Source organism: Acomys russatus, chromosome 22, assembly GCF_903995435.1.
Source record: "Acomys russatus chromosome 22, mAcoRus1.1, whole genome shotgun sequence".
Classification (NCBI taxonomy): Eukaryota; Metazoa; Chordata; class Mammalia; order Rodentia; family Muridae; genus Acomys; species Acomys russatus.
Window position 1 is genome coordinate 20,680,885 of NC_067158.1, and position 7,518 is coordinate 20,688,402.

The 7,518-nt window shown below is 38.4% G+C and overlaps 1 pseudogene; it reads right to left on the reverse strand.

Annotated features, from left to right (window-relative positions):
- Window positions 1-293: 293 nt before the first annotated feature.
- On the reverse strand, window positions 294-558 carry LOC127205539 (dynein light chain 1, cytoplasmic-like; annotated as a pseudogene).
- Window positions 559-7,518: the final 6,960 nt, after the last annotated feature.

Below are 7,518 nucleotides of genomic sequence, written 5' to 3' on the forward strand. Positions count from 1 at the left end.
ACATTTAGACAACCTAATTTATTTTACGTCTCCAACAGATTTATTTTTAAAGAAATGTTCTAAGGGAGAAATATGCAGTAAAGAAGTATGACCTAGAAAATAAATACAAATGTAAGCTATTTTATTAATTATTTTATAAGCACAAACTCAAACCAAGGATGATGCCCTGTACAAAACAATAGATTCAATCAGTGTTCCTTTAACAAGGCTAAAGATTCAGTCTCTGGTTTTTGGAAGTGAGGATGCAGTCCTTGGACTGGGATGGATCACTGGGTGTTTAGCACAGTCCATGCTTAACAACGTTTGAACAGAAGAATGGCCACCTGACCCAGTTAGAAGTAGATGAAGTGTTTGCTTTCACGTGTCACATAACTACCGAAGTTTGTCCCACAATGCGGTGCCAGATGGGGCTGTATTTCTTGTCAAACTCCTTGATATGGGTCGCAACATCCTTTTCTATGTTGTATTTCTCCAACGCCTGAGTTGCGCACTCCACCCAGTACTGTTGAACCCCTCCCACATGTCTGCATTTTTTATCACCACCTTCTGGTCGCACATGGTTACCGTGGAGCAAGGGCCAAGCAGCTGCTCAAACAGCAGAGGACAGCCGGTCTCTACAGAAACCATAGTGCATCTACACCAACCTAAATTTTCATTGTCAATAAAGTCAAGAAACTGTCCCAGAGAAAACTAAGAGATTGTAAATAGAAACCGCAACATCTCGGTAAAGGGTTGAAAAAGTGTTCCTCATCTCCTGAAGTCATGGGTCTTCTAGGACTAAGGATTAAGCAGGTTCTTTAAGACTACAGCCTGGAGTGTTGGCAACAGCAAAGAATTTCCAACCTTTACAGATGATTCTAGTACACACAGGCAAGAGATGGCAACATCTACAGGTCCAGAACTGGGAATGGGACTTCATATTTTGGAGAAGGACCCTGAAATGTTCATTCAGAATATATAATAAATTGTCTACAGACATCTCAGGGGTGTCTATTGCCTATAAACATTTAATAAACACAAAGGCCTGGGAAATTTCAAGAAGTACAGAGGCTGGCTGTAATCTGATGCTAACCAAGTAGTGAGTTATGGCAATCACCTGGCTTTTTCCTACAATAGGACTGATAGGAATGCAGATCTATCCCGGGGTGTTCCATCCACTTATAGAAATATATCATAATAATTATGATGTATTCAGTTTCTGAGAAAATGTCTTTGTTAAGGTCTTGGCCAGTGGAGTTGAATCTATATGGCAAGTGAGGCCAGATGGAAGACTACGAAAAACTCACATTACCATCAATTTCAAGAGAATAAAACAGAACCAAGTATAACCCCTGCAGAAAATGTAAGAGGTAAATTTCTCCCCTGACTTCTTGAAACTTTCGTTTGCTGGCATGCAAGGCACAGGCATCATATCTACACCCCCACCAGGAATGATTGGCTGCATCACATCAATCCAAGGCTTTAACACAGGCTCTAGGCTGCCACCATGCTCAAGAATGACTAGCCAACAACCAGATGGCCTAGCCAACATCTTGTGTCATCAGCATTGCAGGGGGCATAGGGGAGAGATCATGATCATTAGAGGTCAGTGACTCATCTTGATATGGGTAGATACATTTTCAGTATGAAGTAAACCCCTGGGGTAATTGTTAAGATAGGGTGCAATCTTCTCCATGGTCATGTTCTACATCAGAGAAGTAGTAAAAGTAGTGATTAACAGAATCGTTAATGACTATATGCTTCCGGTCTTCATAATCTCAGCCTGGTTGGATACAGATGTCTGATACCAAAGGAAAATAATGATTTCATAAGGGAACACAGCGATTTTGAACCCTTCCTATCATCTGTCCCACAAACAACAAGGGATAACAACAAGGTCAGATGGAATTGATCATGATTGAGTTATCACTACACTATTATAGTGAAAGTGAACCTGTTCTCACAGCAGGGACCCAACATAGATGAGGTTCTGTCTTTGCATAAAAAGAATAGAAAAATTAGTGTGAAAGAAAGTAAAATATCACACAGGCTTTGTGCATCGAGGCTGACCACAGGAATTCTTATTTATATTACTTATTTTTTCTTTAAGATTTCTGCTTCATTATTTGAAGACTGCTGATTGTAACTGCTGCATAATGTATCAGGATATGATGGAGGTATGCCTGTAGACAGCTCCCTGTGAGGAAGCGATAGCTATTGGGATTTTTTTTGTCCTTTCCTGAGAACATAGATTGCTTACCTGGATAACGTACAAGGCTCAAGCTTGAAGGAACAAAGAAATTGACTAATTGCATTGCTTGTTTGTTTTGTTGTTGAGACAAGGTTTCTCTGTGTAGCTCTGGCTGTCCTAGAACACACTCTGTACACTAGGCTGGACTCTAACTCAGCCAGCCACCCGATTCTGCTTCATGAGTAGTGGGATTAAAGGTGCACACCACCATGCCAGGCTCTTCTGGTACAATTTCTAAGCTGTGTTAAAATTTTCTAGAAATACCTTCACAGCTATGCCCAGTGGTTTGTCTTCCAAGTGGCTCTAGACTCCAACAGGTTGACAATATTAACCTGCATTAATTCAAGCTCTACTGAATGAATTCCTTCCAGTTGCTCTCCAGAACCCCCGATGTTCTGTGCCACATTGGACCAACCAGTAAAGAACTGAAGCCTATACCGTTAGGGCCAGAGTGCTGAGTTCAGACAGCAGGAGGCATCAAGAAAAAAAAATCAGATGAAATGAAGGAGACTAAACAGTGAGTGTGGTTGGATATTTGTTCCTCAGACTTCTTCCTTTGGGAGTTGTATGAACCGGCTACCTACCTCTCCCAAGGTGATGCTTTCTCACATGGCTACCTACCTCTTCCAAAGGTGATGCACTCTCGCATGGCTCACTTTTTCACATTCTAATTGTCAGTTGCCTCCTCCATTTCATTCACCACATTCAAGATACTCCAAGGCCCTGTAGCCGCCTATCTTATGCCTATATATTGATAACAACTCTATTAAACTTGCTTCAATTTACCAATTTAAGTTTGCCATCTGCTCAGGCCAGGACCCTCACTGGTAGAGTTCCTCTTTTAATGAGAGTTTTTTTCCCATATGCATTTGCCATCTAAAATCATACATGCATTTTTAATTAAAAGAAAAGTTTTCAAATGAAAAAGAAAAGTCATTTGGATTTTGTTTTTCACATTCGGGGATGATGAAATTCTAAAGAACCCTGATTTTTGGATTGCAGTCTGCCAAGTTCCACTGTAAATGGCTTTGATTTGGAATTGTATGCCTCAGAATCAAGGTTATTTGAAACTTTACTTTGCCAAAATCAGAACTCAGGTTTGAGAGTCTCAATTCCCTTATTGGTGGGAAATATTTTAACAAACTGTGCTTAATTGTAGAAGGAAAGTATAGAAACATCTTTCTTGCCTGTGTAGATCTAATTTGCAAACTGCAAACAATATTTAAGCCATTCACTTGTGCTCATTTGCTCCGTCATTGTGGTTCCTTCAATCAGAACTATAGTCCTCTGGGTGTTCTGCTGCCCAGCTGAGGATGCTCACTCAGCATGCTGTTCTTAGAATACTGATTCAGGATTTCTGAAGCATCTATAACAAGCTAGCTGGAGAAATTAACACATTTTATCCCTTTTCAAAAATATTCAAATTCCAAATATAGGCAAAAATGCTTCTCAAGACGGGTGTTATAAAATAAGCATTCCAAATAATGTGATATTTTATAAGAACAGAACTAAAATTATTTCTATTATTTTCCCAGGCAGGAATATACTTGAAGCTCGTTCTTGTGACTATATATTTAAATTACGCTTAATTACCAACTATATTTCTTTATGCTCATAATTTAAGGACTATTTTTTTTCAATCATCTGTTACAATTTTAGTCCATTTTCAGTAAAAATCTTAGGACAAATTATTGCCTGTTGTACAAGAAACTGACTGGCGTAGTTCCAGGGCCCCAAGTGAGACAGGTAGGGTCAATCCTTAGGAGGTGACTGGAGGGTCAAAGGTCACTGCAGGCAGTTTGGAGAGTCTCAGTATCAACATTCATGTTCTGGGGCAGAAGTTTCCATCTTGGCAGTCTCATTGGGTAACTCATTGCCACTCCTGAACACAATCACTTCAGTGTCTGGAATCACGAACTACAAAAACTATACCTCCTCACCACTTTAACCTGGTTATACCTTTTTAATTCAAAACTTCACACACACACACACACACACACACACACACACACACACACACACACACACACACACACACACACACACACAAACACACACAATACATCCTATCCACGCTACGTGTTCATGCCCCGCATTGATCCCCCACTTTCTTTCTACCAAGGCCCCATCCCACTTTCATGTGTTTCTGCTTTTGCTTTGTGACTTACTAAAGCAGGAGTTCTTGTGTAGGCACGACGGTAACTCCGTCCACTGGAGTGTGAGGACCCCACCAGTGGCTCTGTCACTGAACATAATGATTTCTTCTCCAGCCTCCATTGACGGCCACGGACTCCCGCGGAAACCTCGCGAGACCGCTTCCACATCAGGATGTCCACGGCTTAGGGGCTTTTGTTTTGCTTTGCTTTGCTTTGCTTTGTTTGTGTTTTTAGTGCGTGGCACCTGTAAATGGGGTCGTTTCTCTGATTTTAATTTGTCATTGGCGTATAGAAAGACCATAGAATTTTGTATATTAATTTTGTATCCCGACAACATGTTTAGCAGCAATGAGAGGTTCCTGGTTGACTCTTTGAGGTCTCTTAACATATAGAATCATATCACCTGAAAAAAAAAAAAAAAAGAATACTTTCCCTTTCCTCCCCCCCCCCCCCCATTGCTCTCTTTGGCTTCTATTGCTTTCTATGGCTTCTCGGCCATTATTATTATAGCTAAGACTTCAATTAATAGTACTATGTTGAATAAGAGTAGGCTAGAGTAGCCATTTGTGTCTTGCTCACTGTCTTGCTAAGGATACCTTGAACTTTCCTACATTTAGCATGGTGTTGCTCGTGGGTTTTTGTCACATGCGATCCACATTATGTTGAGGCATGATCCCTTGATCCCTAGCCTCCACTTGCTTTTCATCATGAACAGACCTTGGATTTTTCCAAAAGCCTTTTCTGCATCTATTGAAGTGAGTTTGGGATTTTGTCATTGATGGATTACATTGATAGACTTGAATGAAGCCATCCCTATGTTTCTGGAACAAAGCCGACTTGAAAATGTGGTCCTGGATTCAGTTTGCAAGTATTTTATTGCTAATTGTTGCATCTGTGGTCATCAGGGAGGCTGGTCTGTAATTTTCTTTTCTTTTACGCCTTTATCTGGTTTTGATATCAGGATAAGAGGCTTCATAAAAGATTTTGGAAGCATTTCTTCCTTTTCTATTCTATGAATAGCTTAGGATTAGTGCTAGCTCTTCTTTAAAAGTCTGTTAGAATTTTGCAGTGATTTGTTCAGGTACTGAATTTTTTTGTAATTATAGAATTTTTCAAATTTCCATTTCAGCTTCCTTGCTTGTATGGATATGTTTAAATTACTTATTTCATCCTGAATTAATTTTGTTGGGTAATATGTTTCTTTTTTTTTAATTCTAACATATTTTATTAATGTATGCATATTACATCTCAATTGTTATCCCATCCCTTGTATACTCCCATTCCTCCCTCCCTCCCATTTTCCCCTTACTCCCCTCCCCAATGACTGTGACTGAGGGGTACCTCCTCCCCCTGTATATGCTCATAGGGTAACAAGTCTCTTCTTGGTAGCCTGCTATCTTTCTTCTGAGTGCCACCAGGGTAATATGTTTCTTAAATCCATCTAAAATTTTTTAAGATTCTTCTAATTTAATGGAATATGGATTTTTATAGAGGGTGGGTCTATAAATGATTTTCTTAATTTCAGTTGTATCTGTTATGTATGTCTCTCTCTACATTTGATCTAATTAATTTGTGTATATTCTCTTTCTTTTGTATGATTTGAGTAAATGTTTGTCAATCTTATTTATCTTTTCAAAGAACCAATTTGTTTTCATTTAATTTCTATCTCACTGGTTTGTATCCTGCTCTTTTTCTTCTTCTTCTTCTTCTTCTTCTTCTTCTTCTTCTTCTTCTTCTTCTTCTTCTTCTTCTTCTTCTTCTTCTTCTTCTTCTTCACCTACAGTTGTGAGGTTTATTTTGTTCTGTTCCTGTTTTCCCAAAACCTTATGGTACATAACTGAGTTGCTTATTTGAGTACTCTGATTGTCTGATGTAAAAACACAGAGCTGCAAACTTTTCTCCCAGGACTGCCTCCACTATATCACCCAGATTTAGCAATGTTTTGTTTTCATTTTCCTCTTGTGCTATGGATTTTTTTATTTCCTTTCTAATTCATTTTCAGTGATTTACTTATCACTGAATAGTGTGCTATTTAATCTCCCAGAGTTTGTGTGCTTGCTTTAGTTTCTATTACTGCCGATATCTACTTTTACTCCATTGCAGTAATATAAGATTAAGACATTATTTCAGCTTCCTATATTTGTTGATTTGTGTCATGTTTTGTGCTGTATTTTGAATAAAGTTCCATAGGCTGATGAGAAAGGTGTGCATTCTGAAATGATTGGGTGGAAAATTCCATAGATGTTGGCTACGTTTATTTTATTATGATGCCATTAACTTCTATGTTTTTCTGCTCTTTGCCTGTCTACTGTTATGCCCACTGGTGAGAGTGGAGCACTGGACTCACTCACTATTACTGAGTTGGGGTTAATCGGTGTCTCTACATCTAGTAGTGTTTGCCTTATGAAACTGTGCACACCTAGGTTTATTGCATATGTTTAGAATTATAATTTATTCTTGAAAGTTTTTATTCTTAATAAGCTCAAAGTACCCTCATCTATCTCTTCTGGTTAGCCATGCCTTGCAGTCTGTTCCATCAGATATTAAATGTTCTATCCCTGTCTGTCCCTGGTTTCTCTTGTTTGGAATATCTTTTTCCATTCTTTCTACCCCAAGGTGCTAAATATCTTTGAAAGTGATGCACATGTTTTGGTAGCAGCAAAAAGTTGGTTCTTGTTTATATCCAGAGTGCTAGTTTGTGTATTTGTTGGGGAGAATTAGACTATTAATATTTAGAGTTTATATTGAAATGCATGTATAATTCCTGCCATTTTATTTTTTACGTTATGGTGCACACCTCCTTTGCTTAAGTGTCTTAGTATTGCTTATTTTTCTTCTGTAGACTTTTGAGTGTGCTTGTTTTTTTCTTTAGTCTGTAGTATTTTTTCCAGTATATTCTATACTTGGCCAATTTTCTTCAGTAATTTTATTGAAAAGATTTTCTATGCCTCTTTCATGAAATTATTCTTCTTTCAATCACATGATGCATAGATTTAGTCTTTTTGTGATATCCCAAACTTTTTTCACATTCTACTCGTAGGTTCATTAATTTTTCCTTGACCATAATTTATCTAGTTTCTCTACCCAGCTTCAGACATTCTGTTCCATTCTGTTGGTGAGACTTTTCACTAT